This window comes from Xiphophorus hellerii, chromosome 22 (assembly GCF_003331165.1).
Source record: "Xiphophorus hellerii strain 12219 chromosome 22, Xiphophorus_hellerii-4.1, whole genome shotgun sequence".
NCBI lineage: Eukaryota > Metazoa > Chordata > Actinopteri > Cyprinodontiformes > Poeciliidae > Xiphophorus > Xiphophorus hellerii.
In genome coordinates, this window is record NC_045693.1 from 3,527,035 (window position 1) to 3,546,195 (window position 19,161).

The following is a 19,161-nucleotide window of genomic DNA, read 5'->3' on the forward strand; positions in this document are numbered from 1 at the left end:
TTTTCAGTCTGGTGTTTTGGTCTCAACCAGCAACAATCTTGTTGACAGAAACTTCAAATTTCATTTTATTTGTTGTTTCTGATTAGTATTTTTATTTTAGATACTTAAAGTGTTAAATGTTCATTTGAATTTAAAGTTTATTGATCTTTGAGAATGTGTTCGTGCATTATCACCACTACATTATTTGAAAATGGTCTCAAAACAATATGATCATTTATCGCAATAACTTCTGAGACAATTTATCACCTAGCATAATTTCTTACTGTGACAGGATTATTTATGCGGCCCCCAACTGCAGTTCTAGGATAATAAAAATTTAGCTCGTTGATCACAGCTGATTAATTTAGATGGAGATTTTTATTTTTATTTGTAACCAGCGTAAAATTATCATCAACAATCTTAAGTATCCACCTTTTTAGAACCAGAGACTTTTACTGACAAGCTGATTCTTTTGCCCCAAAATCAGTTTTATTTAATTTATTAAACTTGGCTAAATATAGCAAACATTTTGAAAGAAAGAGACCCAAATTCTGTTCTTATAACTGAAAACAAATTTGTGCAATTGATCCCAAAAGATTTACAAACCTTTCTTTTTAAATTTTTAAAGCTGCAAAGGATAACATCTACTTTACTTGCATGGTTAAAATTTTGCACATTTTGTCTGAAATCACGACAAAAAGTTGTGACAAAAAGTTCGGACATCCTTGTTGTAAATAAAGTTTTGATAATACTGAGAAACTATTTTCTACATCCATATTTAAAACATAAATCTTCCAATTTAAAGGCATAAAGTACAACAAGATGAACAAAATTGAGTGAAGAAAGTAAATTTCTGAATGAGCGGAACAGGAAGTGGTTTTATTTTGACATCCTTGGAATGTAGCAGTTAGCTTAGCAGTGACAGAATGTAGGAGGAAAGCCATGTTCATTTTGCCTGAAAAGAATCCAAGGTTATTAAATAATGTGATCCTATTACGAACCTACAGGCAGTATAAACAGATTTTTATGAACCATTAACATCCCATAATAATCTACCAACAACACTGGCTAATAATCAACCTCATCCCAGCAGCTGCAGTCTGCACAATGCAAAAACGCAAAGTCTCTAATGCAAATATATTGGTACACCTGAAATAACACTAAACTAACTTACAAATAACTTTTCATCAAGAAACAAGAACTTGTTTTAAGTAAATAATTCTTTTATTATCGGAGAAAAAAGAAAAATAAATTTCTCCAATAAAAAATTTGAACAAAACATTTTTCCCATTTTTAAGTGAAACAATCTACCAGTGGAACTTGAACTTTTTCATCAATATTAAATGAATTATTTACTTACTTAGAAATGGCTCATGGTTCTTTATCAAAGATAAAAGAGAAATGGAACAACCACTAAAAATTGACGCTACATTTTGTTTACATTTTGTGAAGAAGGAAGTTGCGTTCAGTGTCTTCTTCATAGGTTTTAGTCGTTTTCTTCAGTGATTCTTGATTCAGCGCCACTACAGGCGAGGAGGAAAACAGGTTTTCTAATTGGTTTGGCTGGTTTGACACCAAGGTGTGAAAGAGAACCACAGCAGCTGAAAAATTTATCAAATGTTGCCAAGTGGACTATAGCACAGGGCATTCTGGGTAAATACAACCAAAACAAAAGTGTAAGTCTAGCACTAGCAGGAGAAATGAATCATGTTTTCTTTTACCAAAGACAAAAGAGAAATCTTACAACTGCTAAAATCTGACGCCACTCCATTTTTGTTGCATTTGTGTCTTCTTAAAGTTTTTGCATCGCTTCCTTCAGCGGTTCTTGTTGCAGCGCCCCCACAGGTGAGGAGGGGAACAGGATTTCCAATTGGTTTGGTTTGTTTGACTCGGTGTAATGAGAAAGCAAACCACAGCAGCTGAAAAATGTAACAAATGTTGCAGTTTTGGAATCAAACCGAGTCTCCTGGACTATCAGGAGTGAAAACACTCCAACTAAACCTGATCAAACAAAACCGGAAGATCCAACAATTCCCAAGCAAGGTGCAGCACTGCCCACCTCTTCATTGCTTGCACCTGCTAAAACATTTGTGGCATCTGAGCAGCAGTGCAACACATTTGCTTTTCATTTAACCTGCCATTGGAGACCTTTGAAGTACATAATAGCAGAGCAGCGCAGGTCCCCCTCCCACTCCCTCCAATCATTTACCTAGTAAAGGCGCATTCTCTGCAGCTAACACTTCAAGCGGAAAACGAGTTTGGCCCAGTATTCCTCCCTCTCCGCTCTGCGTGTGTCACTCCCCTTCCCTTCCCACTGTGAACGCCTCTTGCAGTCCCTCTCTGCTCCTGAATGATGGTGTCAGCCGTTGGCCCCGTTTGGCTGTGAAAGGTTTCCATGGCTGACAGCTCTTTGATACGAACACGGCTAATTATCGTTTGCGTCCAATCGTGAGGAAATTTACTGGCAAACAACGAACGCCAACAAAGCTCCGGTGGAAAATTTGACTTGGAGCCGGAGCCAAAATTGTCTTAATTTTTAATCATCTTCGGTGATAATAGCATATGGTTTTATTTTTGCCTGTAAATGTCCTCATTAGACAGATGGGGCTCTGAGTGTGTGATGCTGTATGCGTCCAAGGGAGAGTGTAGAGGCAATTAGAGTAATTCTGTCACCACTCTAATGTGATTATTATGTATTAGATTAAATCTGTTGGCCTTTTTTGTGCGTTTCTTATCTGGGTTTAGGGAGACGGAAATGCTGAATGTTGGAATTAATCAGGAGAAGCTCTGAAGTGAATGACTGCATGGCTAAAGTTCCCTGTTTATTAGTTAACTCTGGTGATGAACTGCTTCACCTTACAACAGAAAGCTCATCTGGAGAGTTTTCCTTTGAATATTTATTAAGACCACAGTTCTCAAACCGTGGTACAGGGGCCACTGTTGGTACCTGGGACGTCTTTAGTTGTACCCAGAAGAGTTTTTGCTAAATTCAACTTAATCTCCACATATAAATCTCAACAAATTAGAATATTGTGAAAAGCTACATTCACAATTGCAATATTTTTTGTTACTGAATTTTTTGTTTTGTTTTTTGTGGTCGTTCATACAAATTAAATGCAACCACAATCAGACTTCTGTGTGAACGATTCACGTTCCCAAAGCGACCCGAACGCAAGAAGAGGAAGAAGAAAAACATAAACGCTGCACAGTAGCGCTCTGTTTATAGAAGCAATAACGTCCATCGCCATCTATGGATCAATTTCAAACATCACGTAAAATCAGCTTTTTTCAGGTTTATGTCACGTTATAATGTTATTTCCTCAACAAAAACTGCAGTGTTGCTTTGATTCTTTCAGGTATGTTTAGGAAATCCTTTAATCTCCCGTTTCAACCACTCAGGTGTGAAACAGGATTCCTCTCCTCTAGACTAGCAGAGGGGCGGAATCCCCCCTCTGAATTTAATTTAGCTTAAGAAATACTATAAGAAAATTATTCCAACAGGATCATGCTGCCACCACCATGTTTCCATATGGTTTGAGTGAAATGCAATGTTATTTCTTCTCGGCATAAGTTCTTTAACATGTGGGCTTAACTGATCGACTGACTGGAGTCGAATCAACAAAAAATTTGAAGATAAGGACATTTCAAGGAAAAAGTACCGGTATTGGAAATGATATTGGTGATACCTGAAATGTTATTATAGTTTGCAGACATTTTTTTTTAAAACTTTTTTCAGAACAATTTAATCATGTTTAATAAATAAAGTAAGTAAGTAACTTTCATAAAAAAAATGTTCTTGAAAATGTAAGTATTTTGTGAAACTGTGATATGCAACAGATAATCTGTGAGACAATAATAGCCAAGAGGCGGGTCTTAGCGCTGTCAATCACCCTCTGTGTAGATCTCTGCTGAGCTGCACCTAGCATAGCCTGTCATGAATGCCAGTCTAGTTGGCAATGATGACGAATAAACGGTTTTCCTGTAGCGGTACGCCGTTTCTCTGCCATTAGCTTATTTAGCAGCGCGTACATGAGGATGAATGACAGCGTTAAGCCAAGCCTCCTGGCTCTGATTGGTTGTTTTTGTTGCATTTCTTCAGACGGCTGTAGTATCTCATGGAGGAGATGGAGGAGAACAATTTTTTCACAAATTATCTGCCTCATATTAAACTGTCACAACATGGTGACGGTTTTAAAAAAATATGTAAAAAAACACATTTTTCTTTTATAAAAGTTACAAAGTGCAGCTATAAATCAAAAACAGAGGATGTACTTTATTTGTCCTTGACCCATAAGAGCTAAAACTTAAAAGAGCTAATCAACGATTTAAGAAATAAACCCCAAATATCAAGAAATAGGTAAAAAACAAGGGCGAAAAAAAGGACACGGAGCTTAAAATTAAATAAATCACACCTGGATTCCCGGTAAGAACTGGCAGAGAGCTTCTAATATTGCACTCAAATTGCTCCATTTGTTCTCTAAAATATTTTAATCCCGTCTGACCTCAAACTTCCCATGAACCAGGGCCTGAACAAAAGGCCGCCCACTGTCCTCGCAGTAAATCTGTTGTCTCCCTTCTGGGCCCTCAACGGGGGATCATAGATCAGCGCCGCGCTGCAGCTTGCTTCAATTTACTCAATTAACTGCAGCTAAAGCACTTGTAAGTTCTGCAGATGTTGGTTTATTATGGAGGCCTAGAACGTACAAGTGGGTTCAGGAACCAGTGGGGGAGGGGCGGCAAGGTTCATAACTGGGGAAGATTAAAGATTGGAGGGTAAACTAATATAAATCTCAATGTTTGGAAAATAACATATCACTGTAAAGCTAATGGTTATCTCTGTTCTGACTTTAAGATTTATCAGAAAATCTCAGATGTATAAAAGAAAAACGTTGCGGGGTAATTTAAGGTCAAAGTGACACGAAGGTATGCAAAGTACACAGTAAGGAGGATGCTAACGCTAACCAGGTGTGGTTAGCGTCCCCATAAAACATCCTGCCAACACCCTCCATGTGCACTCATATATTTTCCTGCTTGGCAAACTGCATTTCAATTAAGAGCCACAACACAGGATGACATTCATAGCTTTAAAATAAGGTTTTGACAAATTATCTTCTGCTGTCAGACTAATATCCTCGCTGCAGGTTTGGTCTTATTGAGTGGGGGGGCTAGCTCTGCGGAGCCGCTGAGTTTCAGGCCGAGGCAGCGCCGCTTTGATGAGCTGCTGGCTGACATTAATGTGAGCGGTTCTTCAGAACCACGGCAGCCGATCGCTTTGGTTTCTCTGTCAATATGAGCAACAATCAGCCGGGAAAAATAAAAAACAGAACAAAAGTAATCATGACAGGTTTGTGTCACTATGACTTAACAATAAATAAAACATCTGTAACATCTTAACGTCGGTACAACTGTTTAAAAAGTCCTAAAATAAATTAATGTTTTATCACAGTATTATGAGTCAGAGGCGCCATATTTTGGTATCAATAACAGCAATATTAGCGGTGTACCGATTGCAGTTTTCTGTCCGATCCACCACTACCGATCTTTAAAATTCGTGACCTGCTGATTCCGATTTTAGTCTTTTTTTTCATCTGAAATGCAGAGTTGGGTAATAATTAGTTACATTTACTTGAGTCACATTTTTGAAAAAAAAATTACTTCTTACTACTGTATGTTTTACTCTTACTTGGGTAAAAAAATCAAAGTTTGTGACAGTAACTGGAGAAAATGTGGAGGAGCCTAACACCTTTGATTTGAATGGAAAACAATATTTGTGCTACTTTATAGGAAGTTGATCTTCTAGACTGAATACTGTGAAATCTATTAGTGCAAATCAAGCAGCAACTATGACTCACAAGGCGCAAAAAAGAAAAGAAAATAAGATGAGTCTCACTCTTAAATGATTTCCCACATTTACAAGATGAAAAGTCAAACAAAGTCTTTTGGGAAGCTCTGAGAAGGAATTCCCCTAATTATATTCCCTGTGGGTAGAGCGTAATTTATTCAAGTTAATGCGTCTTATTTTCTGTTCAAGGTGTATGCCACGGAATTAGCAAACAAATTTAATTGTTAATCCATCTGCTTTGAAACAACCAAGATCTTGTTCCATAAGCTGTGAGTCAGCCTGATCCAATTAAACTAGAACGGAGACATTTGTAATCATTCGCCATCACGCCACCCCTGCAACCTACACAGATACACGCACCAAACCGGCTTATGCTACTCCAGAGGAAGAGCACTAAACTTGGGTTTGGTGAGCAATAGAGCAACACAAACTGTTTGAAAGGAAGTAGTGACCCCAGAGAGTTTGAGGTCAAAGGTCTTGGGGTAAGAATTGCAAACGACATGTCCACCCTGGGGGTTTGCCTAATAACTTCTTTTTTGGGGGTTTGGGGAAAGCTAATTTCTCCTCTGCCTTTGCTGACAGGTCTTTGGGGAGTGATAAGCAAGTATGGAAGTGTAATGAACTTGTTTTCCTCCTTTAAAGCCCCTCGCTGTCTCCTAAATCACTGGCACAGCCACCATCTTCTCTCCCACAGCTGCTGCGGCTCTGCAGATCTAAAATACTCCAAGTGGTGAAGATTTTAAGCAGATACTGACCTTTTGTCTTGTCCACTGCTGAATTATTGGCCATGTGGAGCAAATCAATTCATTTCTGAGCCTGTTTTCATGCTAAAAATCTGAAAATGTTCCTCAACGCAATGTATTTCTAATGGTTTCACTGTAAAAAGGCAAAAAGTATTTTTGGTCAAGTTTCTAAGGCAAATATCTTAGTACACTGGAAATACGGCAAAACTAGCTTACAAGAAACCTTTCAGCAAAATATAGGAGCTTGTTTTAAGTGAATGAAAAAAAAGAACCAGTTCCATTTCAGATTATTAATAAATTTTTCCAACGTTATAAACAAAATAATCTGCCTGTGAAACTAGTACTTTTTCATCAATATTCACTTAAAACAATCTCATATTTCTTGCTTAAAAGTTACTTATAGGTTAATTTTGTTTTCTTTCAAGTGTACTAAGATATGTACAGTAAATATATGATGCAAAATACTGGGTAAGATTTAGTGCTTTTGCAGTGTGAATCTAGATTTATTTAAAAAACCAACAACAAAAAACTAGATCCACTGGCAAATTATTTGACTATAACATGGGAAAAATATCTTGTTATAAGTGAAATAATCTGCCAGTTAAAACTAGTTCTGGGTTGCTAGGCAACAGGCTGGGCTTGGCTGGCGTTGCTAGGTAACAGCACAGATTGTATGTATTCGTGAAATAAATTACATAAATCTGGCAATAGAACTACAACTTTTTTTTGAGTTATTCATTTAAAACAAGCTCCTATATGTTGCTGAAAACTTACTTGCAAGTTAGTCTTGTTTTATTTCAAATGTACTGAGAAATTTGCAGTAGAAACTGGACCAAATATACTTAGTAAGATTTTGTGTTTCTGTCGTGTTAAGAAAATGTTTCTTTTTTCATTCAGTTCTCTGGTTTCCGGTTCAACAAGACGTAAAACTCCAGAATGAATTAGAAAGTAATCCCTGATTTCAGATTGTTTTATTTACTAGATTTTCCTTCGGCGTTAAAAATTTTTTAAATTTGGTTTCAGACGAGTCAGTCTGGTTCTGGTTAGCTGAACAGATCTTTATCTCCAGGGAAAACCCAGCAGCATCTGTGAGGATTGATAGGCAGCATTCCTTGATTTTTCCCCCGCTCTCCTCCTGATGTAATGACATTATCAATTAGCCTCCATTAATTTAGCAGAAAACAAATAATCACCTCAGCCTGCCTCCCTTCCCGCATGTGGTTCTGATTTCCTGGACGTTTGTCAGTGGCCGCTGTTTTCTTAATCCTTTGGCCAAGGTGGTGCGGCCGGGAGAGGTCACGGCTTTCTCCTCCCTGCAGCTCACTTCCTCTCCGGGATTTCTTCAAAATGCTGGAAAAAAAAAAAAAAAAGTAAAGATATTATTTTTTTTCCCTTTTTCCACAAAGTGAAAATGACTGCAAATCAATTTTCTGATTGCTAATTATCTCATGATGCTATCAACAAAAGAAAAAACACAATAAGAAGGGGTGTCCAAAGTGAGGGTAATTTATGTATCTAGAAGTCTGATTTCTATAGAAAAGAGCCATAAATGATTGTAGATCTGAAACATAAAACCTAGCAGGTTTTGTTTCTTTTAAACTAACTTTTATCGCTGGTTTTTTGGTCTGTTTTTTTCTGGGCTACCCATTCTTCAAAAACTTTTGCTTTACTAGGTTGAGTTGACTAAATGGGTGGATCAAAGTCGCTCTGGAGTAAAAGTCCTTGAATGTGTAATGTTTATTGTTTGTGTCTTCTTTTGAGAGGCAGTGAAAATTTAACAGCATCAAACTAAAACTTGAGCTGAACAAACCTGTTTGTGCCATTTTTGTTTTGTGGTTGAGGGCCACACAAAATCACTTCAAGGTCCACAAATGGCCCCCAAGCCACACTGTGAACACCCATATAGTATACATATTTACCACTAACTTTTACTTTTATTTCCCCTTTTTATATATTCAGATTTAAAATGTTTTCACTGATAGATGAAATCAAAGTGAAATTTCTTGTTTTTGAGCACAAACTGGTGAATAAAGCTGGTTGTGGTTCTGTTTAACCAATCTTCTGTATAGAACAGGGTTGTCCAAAGTGTGGCCCGGGGGCCACTTATGGCCCTTGAAATCATTTTGATCGGACCCAACCATAAGTCCAGTCAAAAACAACTGATAACAGCAACATTTGGATATTTTATGGTAATAAGAAAACCATCTGAATCCTTTTTTATGTTTTGGATCTTTAAAAATTGATACATTTCATAAAAAGTTTGTTTATTATCGACCAGGTGAAATTAAAAAAAGAAAAATCACAATAGACTAATTTTCACATAATAAATTTAACAAAGTTTGTGGCCTGTGAGAAGCTTAATTTAGGTAGTTTTGACTAAAAGTTTGGACAACATCACACTGACAGTTTTCTGTATCACTTCAGCTCCCTCATTTATGAAACTATTTCCAAACATGTTTTTTATTTACTTATTTTTTTAAATAACAACAGACACGTTCAACTTTTTCTTCATTTGAATGTTTCCTTATCATTCCAAAATCTTCCTGGGATGTTGGTAGAAGCTTATCTGCTTACAGATTAAATTAAACAGAAATGATTTTGTTTAAATCTTAATCTAAACTGCTGTATTTTCTTGATAGCAGAGCATGTTGTCGGCTATGTGATTGCTTCCCCCCGTCTATCCTATTTATTTTAGACTGGAGGGAACAAATCTCCGGCTTCTCCTTCTGGTTGCCACACAGTAATTCCTGAGGAAAAATCAAGGACCTTGAAGCGTGTTAATGCTCACATATTGAAGCCTTACAGCGTGGTTAAGATACTGTACCTGTGAGGCAGCGCAGATAAGAAGGTGTGGACAGTGATGCGAAGTTTCTGGGAAGCATGTTTGGGTAATATTGCATCTAAACACTTTAAAGTTGGCGTAACTCATGGCCACACTTTGCCCCATTGTGAAGCAGAGTTAAACTCTCTTCTGACAAAATAAAAGGTGCTTTAATGGGAAGAAGTCTGGATAAAACTTCTCAATTTTAGTCATGAAAGTACAAAAACACTAAGAACACTGTAAGGCCTTCACAGGATTAAGTGGGTATTAAAACTTATAGGTGGAATTGGGCATAGAAATTTCAATTTATTCAAGTCTGTAATCATAATTTCAAAATTATACAAGTAGGCTCAAATATATAAGATTTTATATCAGTTGGTATAGATAATTATTTGGGGGGTTTTTGTCTTAAATATCTGAAATACTGCCAAACTGGTGGTGTGACCTTTCCGGTTTTATCCGGTTTTCATTCCACACTTTTTTCAATTTTTTTACTTTTAAGCAGTTAGGAGCCACAGTGGCGAAACTTTAAACTGCTGCTGTGTAAGTTACTCAACAGATTGTTGCTAGGTAACCAAAGAGCGAGAGAGCTGCTAGGCAACCAAAGAGTGAGTATTCTATATATTGACTATTCGTTCAGCTTATATCTATCTATCTATAGAGAGAGAGGGAGAGAGAGAGAGATCATGAGTGTCGTGATTAATATTGTTAATGATTTACTGTCCAGTCCTATCTGCTCCTTGCTATTGTTGTCCCTTTAAACACTTTAACTGCATGTTTTTTGGAGGCATTATAAATTACACAATTGCTAATATTGGCCATGATGTTTTTTCTTCTCAATTTATTTTTTTCATAGAAATCTGAGGATTTTTTTTTTAAATTCTGACTTTAATCTTCAGAGCTCAAAAGTAAATAAAAAGCTGAATTCTGGGAACAAAGTTAGAATTTTAAAAAACTGGAAATTTTGAGAAAGTCCTAGAAAAAAGTCAGAATTTAAACGTTGTTCTCAGAATTCTGAGAACGTTGGAATTAAAAATAATCCCAATTCTGAGAACAATCTAAATTCTAAAAAATAAAAAAGAATTCTGAGGTGAAAGTCAAAATTTTTTTTTTGCCGTTTTGTTTTTTACAGTGGCCCTAATCCTCTTCCATATAAACCTTGTCTGACGGTAATTAAACTTCTTGTATTTCCAACTCTATGACAATACCGCAGCTTAAAATCTGAACCACTCTACATTTCATACTTTTCATAAAGTAAGCTAAGTAAGCATGAGGTGCCGTGGTCATCTAACTCATGTCATAATAAAGCAACCGCCTCTTTTCCCTCCTGCGTCTCCACAGCTGCGTGTGTCAGCAGGGGGATTGGAGACACTGGAATTCCTGCTGTGATTTATTCGTTGGACCTGCTTTTGACCCAAGTTCTGCCGCTGGAAATTTGCCATCACTTCATCCTCTTATCAGCGAGCACATCGGTTTGTGACTGGACCGCTATTTATGCCACGTTTGGGTCACTGTGGGCAGTTTGCGGTGTTTGTCAGGTGCATGGATACGTTGAGTAATTGAAGTTCATTCGAGCAACAATGGGCCAGAGATTGGCCTAATTTATGGCAGCAGAAGTTGTAGAAAGTGAGGAGAGCGTCTTTTATCTGCACAGAAAGCTCTGTTAAATCCTTCCGTGGCGCATTTGTAAAATGTCTGTTGGTAAGCTGCGTAGTAGCCAGATAAGAAGAAAGGAAATCTAGAAATAAATAAAGAGGAAGCTCTCTCTCCTGTCTGCATGGAAATGCTGTGACCCACTTGGTACAATATTACATCATTTGCAAATATGCTTTTATTCCATGATAGTGTATAATTGTGCAAATGAAATGGGATTATGTCTCTGTAGTCGTCCACAAACGGAGTTATGGAGGGGGACGTGAAGCATATAGTCAACCTTGGGCCCAGGTTATTTTAAGGGAAGCCAATCTTTGATCAGCCAAGCTGAAATGGCTAAGATAAGTGGGAGCTACATCTCGCGGCAGGACTGCGCGCCGCTCTGATATTGCTATTTCCTCCCTGGTTTGTCAAGAGCGGTAAATAGCTGCTGCCCCCGCCGCTCCCTCCGCCCTCCGCCTTTATCTGCTCCCCACTTTCTTCTGGAGATCTCTGTCACTTTAATCCACAGAGTCTGCCGCTGGTTAACAAGGAAATCCTGTGTCAATTATCACCAACCACTTCCTGCTGGGAGAGCAGCGGGGAATCAAAGGGGCCTGAGAGTCTTTCACACCAGAGAGGAGCAGTGGGCCTAATTAAATGGCCCTTGTGTCCCACTGGCTGCCGGTGGCCGCGTGACAGATAGCGCCGAGCAACGATAACCTCCTTCAGACCGCGATTGTTTTGATAGCGAAGCTCGTTGGCGTTTCGGCTGCCCCGAGGTTGGCAGATTGCTATCCAGGCGTCGAAATTAACTCACATGTTGGACACAAAGGTTCACGGAGAGAAATGATGGACAAATGGATGTAATCAGAACGTAATGTGGAGCGGGACCCAATCCGTGATGCAAGATGGAGAGTTGGGTAGTAACCAATTACAACAAGTACTAGGACCATGCTAAGAAAGTACAAAAAAATTAAGTCAAAATAATATGGAATAAATTTCAAATAATATCAGAACAAAGTCATAATTTTACGTGTTTTGTTGTTGGTAAGTCAACAACAAAACACATTGTCTCTTCCAGTAGCCATTGTACAACACATACAGAGGTAAAACCTGCTGACCAAATGTTTTGGAGCTTAACTCGGGTTGGTAGGTAACGGGCAGAACTCTGCTGGGGTTCTGGGGATTTCTGATGTTACGTTCTGGAGGTTTCTGAAACGGTTCATTTTCCAGACACCAAAAAACACTGAAGTTACTGCCCAAAATCATCTGGATTTTTTTTCTGTTGTTCTTTTTTTGCCACTTATGCTGTTTTTAGAAACAGTTGAGACCCAACTTAAAGTACAAAAATGTGTAAAATGTGAATTTTGCACAAAACATTTTTATGCATTTTTATTCTTTCCATATGATTGTATTCCATAAATTTGTGATCAACTAAAGAATTATTCTTGGACAATATTTTTTCTTTAGTATTTGAGTGGAGGCATTTTATGAACCTCTTCCTGCACTGTTACTTTCTTAAATCTTTGATCCCTATTAAACTAAACTATGCTTTGTTACTAATATTATATAAAGTATGTGCGAAGAGTAACTTGTCACAGCAATGGCTAATGCACTACAAAAACACAAAATCTTACAAAATATATTTGGTCTTGATTCGAGTGCCAATATGTTACTACACTTGAAATAAGACAAACTAACTTACAAATAACTTTTCAGCAAAATATAGGAGCTTCTTTTCAGTTGATAACTCCTTGATATTGATTGTCAATGACAATTTGTCATTAACAGATTATTTCACTTATGGACCCCTGGCATGTTACTATTTACATCCTGAAATTTCACGCATGTGCACAACACTGGAGGGCATCCGTTGAACAATCCCTTTAACTAAATGAAACCTGGAGATGTAGGTATTGTTACTTTAGTTCAGTGCGCCATAGCAAATGGAAAAATAATGCAGAAAAACTTAGGAATAACTCAAAACCACTTTTTTCTCGCTCTCTCTGCTGGCCAAGCTACAGACTCGTTGCCACAGCAACTTACAACAACGCCACTTTCTGTTTCAGGATTCAACACCAAAAAAACACTCAAACATTTCCTGCATAAAGAACAGAATATTCAGTCTGTTACAGTTTTATGTTTTCAAGCTTGATGTTTATTTTGAGATTATTAATAAGTGATTGCTGTTGATTAGCTAATCCAGCACAGCGGTGGTAGCTAATTTAAACATGATCTGTTAGAGTTGGTGTTTAGGTTGGCTTTTTTATTTTTTAACTGAGCCACACTGAATTCCACACCATATCTACATTTAAAGGTTTTCATAATCGAGCTAGCATAACTGAACTACTTTCCTCTCCCTCACTATTTTTTTTCTTAATTAAAACTTTTCCCTCGTTACGTAGTTGTCATAGTGTTGACAATTAGTAGCAAAGCACTGTTTTCTTTACATAGCAGGCGTATGTTCGAGAATTAGCGCATAATGTTGATAACTTAACAGCTAAAACCAATGCTATCATCGTTCACAAGCAGCTTTTTGCCTCAGGCAGAGAGATGGGAGCGGGATCTTCCTGGAGTGACACCACACTGCAAGGTGTCTATAACATGGAAAAAATGTCTTGTAAGTGAAATAATCTGGCTGTGAAACTAGTGCTTTTTCAGCAAATTTAAGAAATTACTGACTTAAAACTATCTCCATCTTGCTGAAAAATAACTTTTAAGTAGGTTTTGTCTTATTTCCAAATAAGCAAACAAACTCATACTTGAGTAATGCTTTGGATGGATACTTTTTACTTTTTACTAAGTAAAATATGCTGAAGTAGTGCTACTCTTACTTGAGTAAAATGTTTGGCTACTCTTCCCACCTCTGGGGAAAAAGTCACAGGAATCTTTCACTCATTAAAATTCAGGTTTCATCCATCTGGAGAAGTGAACCCACGATGCATCATTTGCACACTAGTGGGTTAAGCGTGCATATTAAGATTTGATATGCCATATTTTATCTCTGCACTCAAAAAAACCAGCATATGGGGAGGGGGGGCGATCCCTTTTTGAAGCTGTAATATGCTCCCCTCAAAGTGACAATTCCCAGACCACTTTCAGGTGCAGGTCTGTGAAAGCACGACTCACGGTTCAAGCTGCTTTATATCAACTCCCAGCATCATATGGGGTCAGTAAATCACCAGCCTGCCCGCCTTGTAGTTGTCATTTTACTCTTAACTGCCACTTACAGGTATCTAGTGTCGCCTGCATAATGTGAGATTAAGCTATCACCCGCAGAGGCTGCTAAAAGTGGCTTTTTCTCTTCATTAAAAAAAGTTGGCTTCTGACAAATTCGCCTGAATTATCATTTCAAATGCTTCCTGTATGAAATATGTTCCTGCAGGATTGGTTATGGATTGGCTGTGATTGATAGCAGAAGCAGCTGAAGGGGAGGGGAGTAAACATGTGCAAAGCAGCATGGAGTCAAACTTTACACAACATATGGCGTTTAAAGGTGCAGGAACTGAGAACATCATCAAAAAGTTCAGCAGTTATAATAATTCAACTGAGAAAGTGAAACTCGTACATGGTAATGTATTGTTTGTGGTAGTTTTGATGATTACAGGTAATAAAAAAAGTCAAAATTTCATTTAAAATTTCCACAAAATTCCAGGTATTTTGCATTTATTATAGAGCATATGAACCCAGGACTCATTTTGCATGAAATACTGAATCAATGTGACATGAATTCACAGCGACTTCGATTAATCGGATAAAAATTATGGCCCGTTTTACTGAGTTTTTATTGAACCAGTTAAGCTTTTTTTATACAATATTAGACATGCATAAAAAAATTGCATTTTAGGCAATAAAATAAATTGTACTGCCTAAAATGCAAAGCCAATGAAAACAATGAAAAAAGTGTTTCAATACAGTTTTGCGAGATGCATCCATTTTGATACGGCTCAAAAAAAAATCTCAGAATTCCCACTTTAATTTATGATTTTGGTCATGGCATTCATCAAAATGTAATGTTTGTTCAATTGTTGACTTTATTTTGTTTGTAACTTTTTGTAATAATAAAAATTGTTTTTTTATACTGTAAAGCACCTTGAACCACCTTGCTGCTGAAATGTTACACAGATAAACTTGATTGTCTTTTTTTTCTCAGATCTGACTTTAATCTCATAATTCCTACTATTTGTATCCCAGATTTCCAACTTTAATCTCACAATTCTGACTTTTTAAAATCTCACAATTCCAATCTTCTCCTCAGAATTCTGACATTTATATCTGAGAATTATGACTAACTCACAATTCCAGTTTTTTCTCAGAATTGACTTTCATTTTAGAATTTCGGCTTGTTTTATCTCAGAATCCCAATTTTTGGCTCAGAATTCTGACTTTATTCTCAAACCTGCTGAATGATGACAGTCATCTATTTCCCAGCATCCCCGTCTGCTGGAGGTCCCCCCCCCGCCCACCCAGCCTCCATCCACGCCGTGTCCACCTTTAAAATTTTCATATAGAGGAAACCGGGGGTTGGGGGAGGGTGTCGAAAAACCAATTTACGGACGGAGCGACATCATCTGTTTGGCCGTTTATCTCTGACACACCACCCCTCCGTCCACTGTTGACAGTACATGATATTCCATTAATCTGCCTAATGAAAATTTAACCAGTGTTATAAACAAATAATTGGCCATTATCCTCTCAAAGATCCCAGAATAAATTACTTGGGCGTTTTTCATGGCTTCTGAGAGAAGAAGAAACCGGCCCCTCCTGATTGATGTGGGAATAAACGCGGGGCCGGCTCCGGCGCTGCGAGTGGGTCTCGGGCTAAGCCTGTGATTGACTTAATGAGAGTCTTTGGGGTGAGTAAATGTTCCAAATTGCTCAGTCATTAGCTTTTGCTCGACTGTCTGAAGATACCCCCGGATCTGCGGCGCGGGGTCTCTCCTCTTGTACCATTCCGCCTGCAATTACATTTTCATTTAGAGCAAACCTCTGAAGTCCGATAGGCAGGCCCCTTTTCATTACGCTGGCCTCCTTTTTCTTTTTTATCTAAATGGTGTGAAATGTCTCTTCATTTAGACCAATTAAAGTTGAAAAAGACTGCGCTGTAATGAATTATCATACAAATTATTTACTTAGTGGCAGAATCTGTCTCCCGTCTCAACGTCCTCTCCGCGGACGGAAAACGTGGCGGGAGTCCACAATGGACCTGCTTTGAAAGTGAAACTTCCCTCCAAACGGCGCAGACTTCGCCGAGGTTACGTTTATCTCAACACAAGGACCATCTGAGGAAAAAAGGGAATTCTGTGTCATCGCTGTGGCGTTTTTCTCTCTCTTTTTCAGATATTTAATTTCAAGAGATGTCTAAGCTCTTCTTAATTAAGGACAAGCTTATGGTTTCAAATTAACTCGTTTAATTGAGGGGCCCTGCTTCTCGTCTGGGAAGGCGGTGTGGAAAATGTCTGCTGGCTGACACATAAACACTGGAAGAGTTCACAACTATCACAGCAGCGCCATCCGCACCTCTGGGGCGCCGCGCCGCCACGCCGCTCTCCATTAGAGTCTAGCAAGCAGAGCTGCCGCTCGCCGCGGATTCTCCCGCCGCCGTTCGCAGCCGGCTTGTTTTCAAACAGACGGGATAATGGGGGCAGGAATGAAATGCTATATTTTCTTCTCTGTGTTTCGTTTTCTTCAGCCGTCGCTGTGGGGAAAGCTGGAGGATTTGAAGCCACTTGTCACCATGGAGACAGAAGCGGGGGCTTCATGCCAGAGTGGGTCTGGAGAAACCCACAAGATGAAGGGGCAGCAAAAAAAAACAAAAAACAAGGGGGGATGTCAGTTTGTTCCCCTACGGAGGTGTATTAGTGCCAAGTTAGGAAAATAAAATAAATAAAATTACTAGAATAAGGTTCAGTGAGAATAAAGTCATAATAATAGGACAGTAAAGTCATCGGATGACTCAAAATATGACTATTTTCATATTACAACTTTATTCATATGTTATTACTGTATTTTCTTATGACAATTCTCGCAATATGACTAATCTTGAAATATTAACTTTATTCTCGTGTTATTACAACTTTATTCACATAAGATTTTATTCTTGTAATATGATTCTCGTAATTTACAACTTTATTCAATTCAAAAATACTTTATTAATCCCTAAGGCAAATTTAATGTTTATGTAGCTCATGAAGATTCTTCAAAGAGCCACTGAAGATGACAAGGAAGCAGTCTGTGCTGCACTGAACCTGAAGAAGCCTCTGCCTGAAGATACTCCGCCTTCCCAAGACAGTCTTGTGAAGAGGATGGTCAGGATTGTCCATTATTTTCTTGATTTTATGAAGAATCCTTCGTGGCATCATCATCTCCAGAGGCTCCAGTCGTCCCCAGAACAGAACCAGCCTACTTTATCAGGCTGCTGAGCCTTATACTCCAAATATTACTTTATTCCCATACTATTTTGACTTTATTCTCCTGATTTTCTTTTTTTTATTTTCTTAGTGTGGACATAATCCTTCATCATACCTACATTCATCCAGTTATATTTCAAAATAAGAGCATCAACATAAATAACAGTTCTAGTAGCTTATGGTAGCAATTTTTCTGAGATTTTCCATGAGTATGAAGGGCTAAATGTTGATAATTTGCTGTTACATTAAAAACTTAAATGTTTTTTTTCTTACTGAAATAATGTGAAGCTGTCATAAGTATTTAAAAACCAATAAAAGATCCATATTTGAAAAGAAAATAATGGTACCTAAACTAGCCTTCAGTCAAAGAAATCGTACCCTGAACCTCCTATTTTCTTGTTAAACTTTCTGTTTGTTTCTGATAGATTGCTGATTGGAACGAGCCAATCAGTGATTTCTCTTTGGAAACCTCGTTTCGGTGAGCCGGCCGCGACTCAGAAATAAAAACTTCCCACCTAAATAACGGCTTTTAAGCTCCTCAGAGTAGTCCAACATCTGTAGGACGGGTCACTTTCACGAGGTGTCAAACTGTTGCTAAACTCACCAGGCAATAGTCTTAAGTACTCCATGATTTGCACTAATTGGTATGAAATCGCCCAAGCTGGCTGAGTGCAGCCACCGCTCTGCGTTGCTGCGTCTGCTCTGTGTCAGCGGCGATTCCTTCTGACAGCCTGGAAACACAAACATGAAATCACGCCGATGACCGCCCACCTCAGCGCAGACGTCCCGGGTTCGAAGCCGGAATGGATTTTAACTGGAAATGATTCTCTCCCGCTCTAAAGCTGTAGAGGTCCAAAGGTTTAGAAGAACCAACATGGAAACAGTTTACTAATGTTTGTAAGAAAATTTAGAAAGACATAAAAACACACAAAGCCCAAAAATGCAAAAACACAAACTCTTGCCAAATTCACTTGAAATAAGAAAAACAAACTCACAAGTAGCTTCTCAGCAAGATAGGACAGCGTTTTAAGTCAATAATTACTGAATTATTGATGGAAAATATTGTTGAAAAAGGTCTATTTCCAGTGGCAGATAAATTAACTTATAACAAGAGATTTTCCCATGTGTTTTAGTGAAATAATCTGCCAATAGAACGAGAACTTTCTCATCAATATTAAGAAATTATTAACTGAAAAGAAGCTTCCATCTTGCTGAAAAGTTACCTCCAAGTTACTTTTGTCTTATTTCAAGTGGACAAAGATATTTGCACTAGAAACTAGTAAAAATACTTGATAGGATTTTGCGTTTTTGCAGTGAACGCTTTCTGTATTACACTACCAGCAACAGCAAAGTGGAAGACACTTTACTTCTGGTCCAACTTGCGTTGTTGTTTAAATCGCTTTTCAGAATGAGGTTGGTCACTCAGGATGTTCTGTTCTATACCAACCAATGTTGACTGAATATTATTTTAATAAACAGTTGTGTGACCAGCAGAAAGTTTCTTCTAGGAAAGCCCAACGTTTCAGCGGAGCTTGGTGAACTGAGCCTTAAAAAAAATGGTTCCTTTGGAGTCTTGGAAAACTGAGAGCTTTAAAGTACAAAGCTGTGCTGAACAAAGTCTTAAAGAGGTTCACTCAAAAATAAGCAACTTAACCCAAATGCAGAAGCTGATAAGATGCAGGATGTTCTCACACTTGATAGTCCACTAGACTCTGTTTGATTCAGGCTGAA

General features: G+C 38.1%; 1 long non-coding RNA gene across 1 annotated transcript; it reads left to right on the forward strand.

The window, feature by feature from the left end:
- Positions 1 to 7,131: 7,131 nt before the first annotated feature.
- Positions 7,132 to 17,366, forward strand: LOC116712642 (uncharacterized). Its single transcript, XR_004337605.1, has 3 exons — positions 7,132 to 7,141; positions 12,928 to 12,933; positions 17,249 to 17,366. It is a non-coding gene; the product is annotated as an uncharacterized LOC116712642 (long non-coding RNA).
- Positions 17,367 to 19,161: the final 1,795 nt, after the last annotated feature.